The sequence below is a fragment of the Ceratotherium simum genome, chromosome X (assembly GCF_057802395.1).
Source record: "Ceratotherium simum simum isolate JZ-2026a chromosome X, ASM5780239v1, whole genome shotgun sequence".
Lineage (NCBI taxonomy): Eukaryota > Metazoa > Chordata > Mammalia > Perissodactyla > Rhinocerotidae > Ceratotherium > Ceratotherium simum.
This window is the reverse complement of record NC_141940.1, coordinates 32,955,538-32,968,274: the sequence shown is the minus strand read 5'-3', so window position 1 is coordinate 32,968,274 and position 12,737 is coordinate 32,955,538. Positions and strand designations below refer to the sequence as shown.

The window sequence follows — 12,737 nt, the reverse complement described above, 5'->3', positions numbered from 1 at the left end:
GGCTGCAGCCACCACAGGCCTAGGTCGCCCGCGGGGCACAGGCTGCCCACACGCTGGAGGACCGGGAAGGTCCTCGGGACCAGAAGGGCCGCCCAAGTCCAGCCCCCGGCCACGCGTCCCCCCCGCGTCAAGGGAGGGAAAGGCAAGGCAGAGCCAGGAAGGCGGAGACACCTACCGGCTGAGGCCGCGGGCCAGCGGGAAACACGCAGGCCGCCCCGATCCTCACGCATCCTCACGCTGGGGCGGGCGGGACGTGACTGCGCCCCCCGCCCCACCTGCCGTAAAGCGGCGCCCGCGCGGCCCGCGAGTAGGCCGCCGCCCCTCCCCCCATCGTCGGCACCTCCTCCTGTTTCCCGGAGGGGGTGGGGGCTAAAGGTACCGGGAGAAAGGGAAGGGGCTGGGAATCCGGGTTCCACAGTGTTGGCCCCGCCCAGGGGAAGGGTGCGACAGCCTGAGAAGGTCCCAGGTACAAGAAGGGGTGGGGAGAGGTGGGCTTGGGAACCTCAGAGGGGAAACTTCCTTTCCTTTGCCATTTGCTCAGGAGAACCAATTTGTCCCCCTTGTAGGGTCACTGCTGGCAAGAGGGCAAACGATGAATGTGATGGAACAATAAAACGGAAAATTTACCGTTCAACAGTCGCAAAGCTATTTAGAGGAAAAAGGAGTTTAAATAAGTACACTTGCAAACGATGTTGCAAGTTTGCATCATTCACATGCCTGAGATTGTTAAAACTTTAATTGCTCCCTCCTCAGCTGAGAGGCAGGATCCCAAGAGCAGGCGCTCCCTGCGCCCCGTCACCTCCCGCTCTTTGCCAAGGACCTGCTGGGGAGCCAGCGCCTCTTCCTCCGTCTTCCCGGGGCTGCTCCCGCTGGCGTCCACACGCCTAGGTGGGTGCGGATGTGCTGGGTCTGAAGGAGTCGCAGCGACTCGCAGGTTTCTCCGGCCGGAGTGCTGCCTTGATTTAATCAATTCTTCCTTCCTATTGAGAAAAGGAACACACTCCTCTTGCAAAATAATGTTCACATAATGGAGACACGTGTACCTTAGAGAGGAAAAGGAAGGTAACAGGTGATGTTGCCACCACAGAGATGCGGGGTGTTAAATTGGGGCGTGTATCATCCCATCAGGTTGTTCCCTGAGGACAGGGAGAGAGAACGGAAGAGATGCAAATAAAGATCCTTCAGAAAACAATAGTCTAAAGAGCTCCCTAGGCCCATGGGTAACCTGCAGGCTATTTGGTGACTAAAACAATTGACTCTGAAGGTATTTTTGTTGACTTTTATTTCCTTTGACAAATGTAACGCTTGCTTACTTTTCAAGAAAAACATTTTCACAAATACAAAAAGTGTTTCAAGGGAGAACTGAAGTCGCCCCTGCCCAGATCCACTCCCGGTGTAACCACCCTTAAAAGAAACACTTAAAGAGAAATCCAGGGGCTCTGCATCAGCCTCAGGGCGGCACAACTGGCTGCTGACCTCCCCTGACTCCTCAGAATTTCCTGCCTCCACTCCACTCCCCCACAGGGGACCTGCACAGGCTCAGGGCCCCTGAGACCACCTGCTGTCTGGCTACTCCCAGCCTTGGGCTCAGGCTCTGACTCACAGCCCCCTTTTCCCTTGCTGTTTGGGCAGAGGTGGGGGGAGTTCCCAGAGCAGGAGCCAGGAGGCCAGTGAGGACCCTGAGGTGCTTTGTCCTGGCCAGGCAGCTGCCTTTTTGCATTTCAGGTCAACACAGGAAATCTCTCAAAACCCAGCTGTCCTCAACTCCTAGGGGGTAAAGGGAGGGGTGAGTGCTCTGCCACAACTTCCCCACCTTAGGAGAGGGTGGAAAGTGAAGGAGTTTCCACCTCCTCCCCAGGGGGAATTACCTGACCAATCCCAGGGCTCTGGATCTCAGCTGCCCCTCTCGATCCTCCCTGTTTCTTTTCCTTCACTTGAGGGAGTAGTGGCCATTTCCCCAGGCAGAGATCCAGTCAAAGCCTTTTTTCTGTCCCCGTCCCCTGCACAGACACAGATTCAATAACTACTCATTGTGCCAGGAAACCGAGGTCTAAATGGCTTTGCCATGGTGAACCAGGGTTGCACAGGGCGGACTCACACACATGGGGCTCTCATGCTGCAAATCCATGGCTCTCTCCTTGCAAGTGGCCAATAAGCACACAAAAAAGACCCTCAACATCATTAGTCATTAGGGAAATCAAAGTCACAGGAGATACCACTTCACACCTATCAGGACAGCTTTGATAAAAAAAAATGGAAAATAACAAGTGTAATAAGGATGTGGAGCAATTGTAACCCTCATACACTGCTGATGAGAATATAAAATGGTGCAGGCACTGTGGAAAGCAGTTTGGCCCTTCTACCAAAAGTTAATCATAGAGTGACCACATGATCAGCAATTCCACTCCCAGGCATGTATCCCAGAGAACTGAGAACAGATATTCAAACAAAAATTTGTACATGAATGTTTATGGCAGCATTATTCACACAGCCAAAAAGGAGGAAACAACCCAAATGTCCATCAACTGATGAATGTTTAAACAAAATGTGGTATATCCATACCTTAGGTTTTTATTTAGCTGTAACATGGAAGGAAGTATGGATACATGATACTGTGGGAGATCAAGATTTGGCCACCCTGAAATCTATCTCTTTACCTTGGTTGTTTTCTCTAGGGACATTTGACCTCCCCCACTAACTGCCTAAAGAATTTGACATGGTGGCTCCTTCCTGGAACAGATCTATCATGATGGCTATAAAGATAATGTAGGATGGAGATTACAATAGGAAAGGCACCAACAAGCCCCTCTTATCAGAAGTTCTGTCTCTCTGGCCACATTCTCTGGATGACCCTGTGAGGAGTTGCCAGACAATCATTTACATTATAAGGGAAATCTCCATTTGTAAAGGTATCTCCCTCTCTGTTTTGAGAAGAGAGGGCGATGGCCTCATTTCTAGAGGCTTATCAATGTGGAAGTTGAGGCCTTAAAGCTGCATAATAACCTTACTCTTGTTTACTGTGCTTTAACTGTAACTGACTCCCCCCACCCCCAAAATCCTCCTTTGTCATTGGCTGAACATGGTATTTAAGACGAGAATTTTTGCTATTGTGTTGAGAAACGCAGTGTCCCTGCTTTCTCCCATGTATACATGTTATTAAACTTGGTATTATTTTCTCCTGCTAACCTGTCTTGTTAATTATTTGGCCAGCCGGAAGAACCTTAAGGAAAAGGGCAGAGGGAGATTCTCCCTCTTCCCCCTACAATACAAAGTGGAATAACCTTGAAAACAACACTTTTAAGAAGCCAGACACAAAACAACACATATTACATGATCCTTTACATATGAAATGTCCAGAATAGGCAAAGCTACAGAAAAACAAAGTGGGTTAGGAGTTGTCAGGCGCTGGGGGAAGGGGGAATGGGGAATGACTGCTAATGGATATGGGCTTTCTTTTGGGGATGATGAAAATATTCTAAAATTGATTGTGGTGATGGGTTCACAATTTTATGAATATACTAAAAAAAACAGTGATTGGACACTTTAAAATAGTAAATTATATAATGTATGAAGTGATATCAATAATTAAAAAGTAAGCCAGCACATGAATTTAATACAATTTAAGTAAAAGATTGATGGGAAATTTTATAACATGGGTGAATCCAGGTGAGAATACTACAACCCACTGATCAATCTTTACATCAGAAGTGTGGGAAACAGTGTGTGAAACAGACATCATGTGGGTTCTGCTATGATGTAATAGGAATACAAAGCATCAAGTATAAAATGTTCTTGCTAAAATAATTGAGGCTGAATCTAACCAAGTCCGTAGATCTCACTACAAGATATTCTGTTTCTAAAGGAACATCTTCAGGACAAGGATGCATACAGGAAAATACAGAATGTGAGTAATTCTGCAGGAAAAAGAATCCGGTCTTTTCATCAAAAGAATGCCAAAGAAAAAAGGGGAGGGGCTGTTATAGATTAAAAGAGGACTAAGTTGTATTTCAGCCAGCTCTATGTATGATATTTGTTTGGATCCTAATAAGAACAAATCAAATTTGAGACATAATTAGGTCAAGCAGGGAAATTGGACATGGATATTTTCATGTGGCATTAGGGAATAATTGTAATTTCTTAATACAATGATGGTATTTGGGTTTTTTTTAAGCCCTTATCTGTTACAGTGTATGTTATAGTAGAGTGTGTGGATTGTATAGCTTGTTAGGATTTATGTGTGAAGTCATGTATCTGCAATATGCTTTGAAATACTCCCGCAAAAAAAAAAAATAGTAAAAAAACATAACTGGCGAAATGTTGAGTATTGTTTATGTTGATTATTGTTGAAACTGGTTGGTGGGTACAGGGAGTTTTTGATATATTGTCCTATCTACTTTGTTTGAAATCACCCATGATAAAGAGTAAACAAGAACAACAAAATCATAGTATGAGTATGTTATTAAGAAATATGAGTGAAAATACCAAAACTTAAACAGTTGATTAAGGTTACATTTACAGAGCTGTAATTGGTTGTGTCTCCAGTTAGGACTAGAGACAGGTGATTTTTGTTTAATGTATTGTAGAAATAGTCAAGGGCTTAATTGAGGTGAATGTTATGTAATTTTAATGGGCCCTTGTATGAGAATGTAAATATGTGCAAGGAAATTCTGAAGGAAGCACCCTATAGAGTTAACAGGGTCACCTCGGGAAATGGCATGAACATTAGGGCTGGTGGCCAAAGGTGACTTTCATTGTTGGCTGAGCACCTGCTGTGTGCCAGACACTGTTCTTCATGCTGAAATACAGCCATGAAAGAGACAAAAAGGTCCCTGCTCAGGAGGGACTCACATGCCAGTAGGGGAGAATGAAAGCATGAGATCAACACGGCACGTATATACCACAACAGATGGTGATGCGTGCTATGCAGCACACTAAAGCAGGGGAGTGGAATGGGGCCTATGGAGGGTGCGGGGATTTGCAGCTGCCTGCAGGTTGTGCAGCCAAGGCCTCACTGAGAAAGTGACATAAAGACCTGAAGGAAGTGAGGGGGAGCCCAGTGGAGATCTGGGGATGAAAATGGCAGTGAGAGGGACTATCCCATGCCTCTTACTGATGTGACTCTGTTAAATCACTTAGCCACTGACAAATCATCATTTTCCCTCCAGTTTTGATGCAAGTGGTGCTGTATTGTCGTTGTATTTTGGCAGTATGGAATTGGTCAGGTTTAGGGCCAGAATTACCTTGATGGTTTACATAATTAGGACATGGCTTAAGACCTTTGCCTCTTCAAGTAAATTGAGGCTTTGGCCATGCATACTAAGTGTGTATGCTTCTATAAAATGGATCTTTTGGAATGCGTGTATAAATTAGTCTTTGCATACCATCTTAAGTGTCTCAGTCCAGTTTTGTAAGCTGTTTATAGCTACTGGAGTGACAGTACCGTACAAAACCCAAACTGTCGCATGCCACCTAGTGCCAGGATACTCATCCCTCATGGAATCAATAAGTTACAAGTGGGAGAACATTTCTGTATCCATGGATGTAGGGCTCACAGATTATTTCATGAACCTCAGGGATGGTAGTTTAAGTAATGAGAAAGGCTGATCAGTATCCTTGACCACAAGCCTGAATCCCAGTAAGTTACTTTGCGAGGTCACTAAAAGGTCACAGCTGATTAAATCACAATGGATTTGCAATGTAAAGTCCTGACCATCTTTAGGCTCAGGCTTGTTTCTCCTGAGGGTGTGTAGTGGCTTGAAGGGCTCCTCTTACAGAGCCAGAAAAAGACTGGGTTGGTTGGTTGTTTCATGCTGAATTCTTACTTAGGGAAATTGATTTGTATCTGTGGCAAAGGTATTCAACAATACTTCCTTTCCTTTTCAGGTCACAGTTTTCTAAGAGAACTGAAGAGCATGACCTCCAGCCCGTGGTGTACTGCGGGGCTGTTGACCGAGAGTGCAAGCACAGACGATGATCAGACACTGATTTCACACTTGTGATAGGTGTGGAATACAATTCTCAGCTGTACTTTGCATTTTACCCCCTTGATTTTTACAAGCATGACTTTCTGAAATGTTTTAATCCAGTGTATACTGGTGCCATGGAGGTTTTCTAGGAATCATATGTACATTAGGCTCTGTTGAGTATTAGAGCTATGTTCTTAGTGCTCAAGATTGAGCAACAACAGGCAGGGCTATTTCAGTAACCTGGGACCTTTTAAGGCTATCCGAGTAGCCTGATATTTTCATAAACCCTAGAGCTAGGAAAGAATTTGAGGTGATCCTGTTTGTCCCCCTGGAGCGCTGTGGAAAGGACCTTTTATCATCCTTCATTGGAATCTCTGAAGGACGACCTGAAACTTCTCTTGGGAAATATAATTTGCTACATGGCCTTCTCATTAAGTAGTTTTATTTATACCTAATTGAAATCTCTTTTGGGAAGGATCAAGCACGAACTCATTTGTCATTCCTTACAGGAAGAAAACTACAACCATTGACTGCCAATTCTATGTTATTATTCTGGTGTATGGCGCAGGGCAGGCTCAGAGTAATACTGAAAGATGAATAGGGTATTTTTATTTATGATGTATTGTCTTTTGTGATTTTGACAGTAATGCACACATGTTATAAGCGATTTAGAAAGTTACACAAGTTTGATGAGGGCATCATAAGGGACTATTTTCCTATAGTTGTAGTAGCTTATCACCTCTTGCGGACCATATTGTTGGCACACTCTCCTGTTGACATGGGTGACCAGGTCAGGCTTCAGCAGACATTGGCTTCGTGTGCTGTGTGCCAGCTCCTTATGACTATGTTCTGTGAATGAGCAGTTGGGGCAGCGAGAGGTGAGGGGACCAGGGGAGAGGGGTAGTCAGCATCATATAAACCCTTATGACCTCGTCAACCTGCCACTTCTGATTTTGAATAAATCATTTTACTTCTTTAGGTTTCAATTTCTTCATCTAATATGTGAGTCAAATAAATGAGATGTTTTTAAAGTTTTGTGGACCTGTTTGAGAAGCTGTTGAATGGTGTGTAAATTAGTTTTTAAAAACGCACATGTGCATATACATTCACAAATTAACAGATACTTAAGGAAATTGAAGGAACCCTATGGACCTGTCTCTTAAGAGCACCTGGACTTAGGGAGCTCAATGTGGCTCCCAATTTCACACATCTGTGATTCTAGTATCTGCCATGATTCAAATCATATCAGGCCCCTGCCTGAAACTCTCCAATGATTTCCCACTGAAATTAGTCTGAAAATGAACCAGCCCTCATGGCCTAGTGGTTCAAGTTCAGCGCTCTCACTGCTTCGGCAGCCTGGGTTCGTTTCCCAGTCGCGGAACCACACCACCTATCTGTCAGTTGCCATGCTGTGGTGGCAGCTCACATAGAAGAAGAACTAGAAAGACTTACAACTGGAGCTTTGGGGAGAAAAAAAAAAAGAGGAAGATTGGCAACAGATGTTAGCTCAGGGTGACTCTCTCCCTGCAAACAAAAAGAAAAAAAAAAAATTAGACTGAAAATAATGACCAAGCATGGCCAGCAATGAACAAGATCAGGCTACTCTTTGCCCTGATCACTTAACCACTTTCCTCCTTGGTTGCTTTGCCCCAGACACACAGATTTGTTTTTTTTTTAAATTAAGCTTTATTAAAGGAGGTATAATCGACAGAAGATAAACCACCTTAATTTAAATGTACAATTTGATAATATTGACATATGTTATATCTGAGAAATGATCACCACAATGGAAATAACAAAAACATCCATCACACCCAAAAGTTTCAGGTTCCCCCTCCATATAGACAGTAATGAGAACTATGTTCTTACTGCCAAGAGGTTCTTTAGTTATTTATTTCACTCTTAACTAAGAGTAATTAATTATTAAGGAAATTTTATATGTATTAGGAAGCATGTACCTGGAGTGTTTGAATGTTCCTGAGAAGTTCTTTTCCTTATGTACTTGATATTTTCTGCTCCTGATCAAATGTTAAGTAAAATCTTTCACAGGACTCCTGAATTAATGAGTGTTACTGTGATATCCTTCTATTGCTGCTTTTAGTTTAAGGGTAATTTGAATCTTAATCAATGTAAATGTGGAGTCTTGGGCACATTTCCACCCATAAGAAATCATGCAAATTTTATGGAATTCTATAGTTTAAAAGTTTAAAAACATTTGGAATCTTTTAGAAATGATGAGAATGTGGTCAAAATATATCCACAGATACTTGGTTATGGTCCTCGACAAGCCTATTGTTAGAAAAAAGTTTTCCTCGACCCTTTTAGGGTCTTTGGCTGGGTCTGAAAATTAAACTGACAAAGACCGAGTAACAGAAAAAAGCACACAAATTTATTTGATATAAGTTTTATGTGACACAGGAGCCTTCATAAGGAAATGAAGACCCAAAGAAAAGATGAGGGTACCAGGGGAAAGGGGTAGTCAGCATCATATAAACTCTTGTGACCTTGTCAACCTGCCACCTCTGATTTTGAACAAATCATTTTACTTCTTCAGGTTTTTCTCTTCAACTAATATGTAGGTCAAATAAATGGGAGGTTCTTAAAAATTTATGGTCAGGGAAATTTTTGAGAAGCTGATGAATGGTGTGGAAATTAATTTTAAAAAATGCACATGTGCACATACATAGACAGATTAACAGATACTTCAGGAACTTTAAGGAAACCTATGGACCTCTGTTTTAATGTTTTTATTTAATTAATTTATTTTTTTGGTGAGGAAGATTCGCCCTGAGCTAACATCTGTTGCCAATCTTCCTCTTTTTGCTTGAGGAAGATTGTCGCTGAGCTAACATCTGTGCCAATCTTCCTCTGTTTTGTATGTGGGACGCCACCACAGCGTGGCTTGATGAGCGGTGTGTAGGTCCGCACCCAGGATCCAAATCTGCAAACCCTGGGCCATGGAAGCAGAGTGTGCAAATTTAACCACTATGCCACTGTGCCAGCCCCTGCTCCTGTCTCTTAAGAGCACCTGGACTTAGGGAGCTTAGTGTGGCTCCCAATTTCACATCTCTGTGATTGTACCATCTGCCATCTTTCAAATCATATCAGGCCCATGCCTGAAACTCTCCAATGATTTCCCATTGAAATTACACTGAAAATAATGACCAAGCATGGCCAGCAATGAACAAGATCTGGTTACTCTTTGCCCTGATCACTTAACCATTTTCCTCCTTGGTTGCTTTGCCTCAGACACACAGATTTTTTTTTAATTAAGCTTTATTAAAAGAGCTATAATTGACAGAAGGTAATCTGCCTTATTTTAAGTGTACAGTTGGATCAATATTGACATATGTTACACCTGATAAATAATCACCACCATATCAAAATAACAAACACATCCATCACATCCAAAAGTTTGAGGTTCTCCCTGGCAACATACAGTAATGACAACTACATTGTTGTTCCAAGGAGGTTCTTTAGTTATTTATTTCATATTTAATTAGGAATAATTAATTATTAAGGAAATTTCATGTGTATTAAGAAACATGTACCTGAAGTACTTGAATATACCTGAGAAATTTCTTTCCTTATGTACTTACTTGATATTTTCTGCCCCTGATCAATTGTTGTTTAAGTAAAATCTTTCACAAGAATCCTGAATTCATGAGTTTATTGTATATCCTATTTCTGCTTTCGTTTTAAGGGTTATTTTGAGTCTTAATCATTCTAAACATGGAGTCTTTGGCACATTTGAATCCATAATACACCATGAAAGAAATTTAAAAGAATTCTAAAATCATAAATTTGAAAAATATTTGGATTCCTTTAAAAATGGTGATAATTGGATCAAATATATTTATGAATGTTTGGTCATGGGCCTCGAGAAGCCTGTGTTGAATACAATAGGAGTGCTAAGGAAAGAATACGTGGTAGCTTATATTTTATGTGTGGTATAGGTCAATTTCTCTGTAATTGCAATTGACATAAAAATTAAAGCCTAATACAACTCAACAACAAAAAATCAAACAACCCGATCAAAAAATGGACAGAGGATATGAACAGAAATTTTTCCATAGAAGATATACAGATGGCCAACAGGCACATGAAAAGATGTTCCACGTCACTAATTGTTAGGGAAATGCAAATCAAAACTACAATGAGATATCACCTGACACCTGTTAGAATGGCTATAATTACCAAAACAAAAAAATAATAAATGTTGGAGAGGATGTGGAAAAAAGGGAACCCTCTTACACTGCTGGTGGGAATGTAAACTGGTGCAGCCACTATGGAAAACAGTATGGAGATTTCTCAAAAAATTAAAAAAAAAAATACCATATGATCCATCTATCCCACTACTGGTTATTTATCCAAAGAACTTGAAATCAACAATTCAAAGAGACTTACGCACCCCTATGTTCAGTGCAGCATTATTCACAATAGCCAAGACATGGAAGCAACCCAAGTGCCCATCAACTGATGACTGGATAAAGAAGATGTGGTATATATATATATATATATACCCACACCACATATACATATATATACCATATATATATATACCACATATATATATATATATATATATATGCAACGGAATACTACTCAGCCATAAAAAAGACAAAATCTTCCCATTTGCAACAACACGGATGGACCTTGAGGATATTATGTTAAGTGAAATAATCCAGGCAGAGAAAGGCAAATACCACATGATTTCACTCATATGTGACAGATAAACACATGGACAAAGAGAAAAGATTAATGGTTACCAGAGGGGAAGGGGGTTGGAGGGTGGGCAAAAGGGGTAAGGGGGCACAAATATATGGTGATGGATAAAAATTAGACTATTGGTGGTGAGCATGATGCAGTCTATACCAGAAACAGATAAATGATAATGTACACCTGAAATTATGCAATGTTATAAACCATTATGACCTCAATAAAATAATTTAAAAAAAATGAAAGTCTACAAAATGGTATGTTTTATGTTATTCATATTTTACCACAATAAAAAATGATAGTCTGGGGCCTGCCCAGTGGCATAGTGGTTAAGTGCGTGCACTCTGCTGTGGCGGCCCGGGTTCAGATCCCAGACGTGCACTGACGCACCCCTTGTCAAGCTGTGCTGTGGCCGTGTCCCATATAAAGTGGAGGAAGATGGGCATGGATGTTAGCCCAGGGCCAATCTTCCTCAACAAAAAGAGGAGGATTGGCGACAGATGTTAGCTCAGGGCTGATCTTCCTCACACAAAAAAATAAATAAATGATAGTCTGCATAGTAGAATTATAGGCTGGGAGCCACCTCATGCCTGAGAAATGTGTTCATTTCTATTCACTTTTGTTTAACATTAATAGATTCTCATGTGAACTAGGGAAAAATTGAGAAAAGTAAACCAAAAAAGCAGTGGAAATTTCAAAAAAAGCAAGGCTTATTAAATATCAGATATAATAGTTTTAATAATTTAATCATATTACATATCCTTTACTCTCTTTTGGAAAACCTCTTAAATGTTGTGTCAGTCTTATAGTACTTTATATTCTGGACCCAAAACATAACCCCGACGCTATTGATTTGTTTTTCCTTATAAAATAAGCTTACTATAATCTACCATTTCTTCCTCAACACCTTTAATACATATAGAAAAAGAACAACCACTAGCCTTATTATATCAAAGTGAGAAATGAAATGAAATAAAATTAGGTTGCTGAAAGGATGTGGTTGGAAGCAATCAACCTCAGTAAATCCCCACTGCATGCCATCAACTTTCACTTCCTTACAACAGGTGGTTCCCTGGAGGACTCTGAGATCAGTATCTAGTTCCATGTTCCATGGTCTCTAAAGTCAGTCTTTCTGACAGCAGCAAAAACAAATAGCAATCCCCCCACCCTCTTTGCTTAAAATGAGCTCAATTAGCTTCTTTTGATTTTCTACTTCACATTTTAAAAATGATACTCCTAATTCATGGAGTTTTGGTGAAATTTGAGGTCGCCTTCTGTTTTCATGTTAATGTCTTACATAAATGCCTTTGAGGATATGCCAGCTTTATGAATACCTAGATTGTTTTTTGCTTGTTTCATGAAAGCATAGCTACAGTTATATTAGGTTCTACCCAAAGTTTCATTCCCTTTTGTTCTACTTCCTATGAAACTTTAGTATAGTGTTTCTCTCCTATTGGTAGAAGAGAGAAGGATTGAAGCAGAGGCCAGAAACTCTAGTTTTCAGCTGTCTGACAAGAAACTAAAGTGCTTTCGTATTGCTCTCTCTTCAATCTTGACTTTTCTTGGAAATTAAATAATCACTTTACCTGTATGACTCCAGATGTTAACAAGCATCACAGAAGTTACTTCAGGGCTTCTGAAGAAATGTCTTTGTTCTTTCTGTTACTAGAATGATTTTAAGAGCTTGAGCATAAAATGTTTGTGTGAAGTTGTCAGTTTTATTGGTGAAAAAAATACGTGCTTTTTGATTAATAGACCTTTATGTATCTAATGTTCTTGTTTTAAGTAGCACATTCAACACTCACTTTGAGAATCTTAGAATCCACTTAGTTTTGGGCACTTTCACCAGTCTCACAGGACTGGAGCAAATTTTGACTATATATCTGCCAAAGCTTTCTGTAAGCATATATTTTGGGAAAAGGAGCACTGAAAAATAATAACAAAGACATTTCAGTGTTTGACGCTTTATTCTCCTCACCAATATTTAGAATGGAGCCATGTATATTCTCCCAACATATGGGGCATACATGACTATCTGTAGACATGTATGTA

The 12,737-nt window shown here is 41.0% G+C and overlaps 1 long non-coding RNA gene across 4 annotated transcripts in view; it reads right to left on the bottom strand.

Moving 5' to 3' along the window:
* The window catches only part of LOC147911808 (uncharacterized), a 110,401-nt gene extending 110,117 nt beyond the window's left edge, over positions 1–284 (bottom strand). For all 4 annotated transcript variants that reach the window (XR_015550341.1, XR_015550340.1, XR_015550339.1 and 1 more), the window contains exon 1: positions 176–284. This is a non-coding gene — a long non-coding RNA (uncharacterized LOC147911808). The remainder of the gene's footprint in view (positions 1–175) is intronic.
* Between the last annotated feature and the right edge of the window lie 12,453 nt (positions 285–12,737).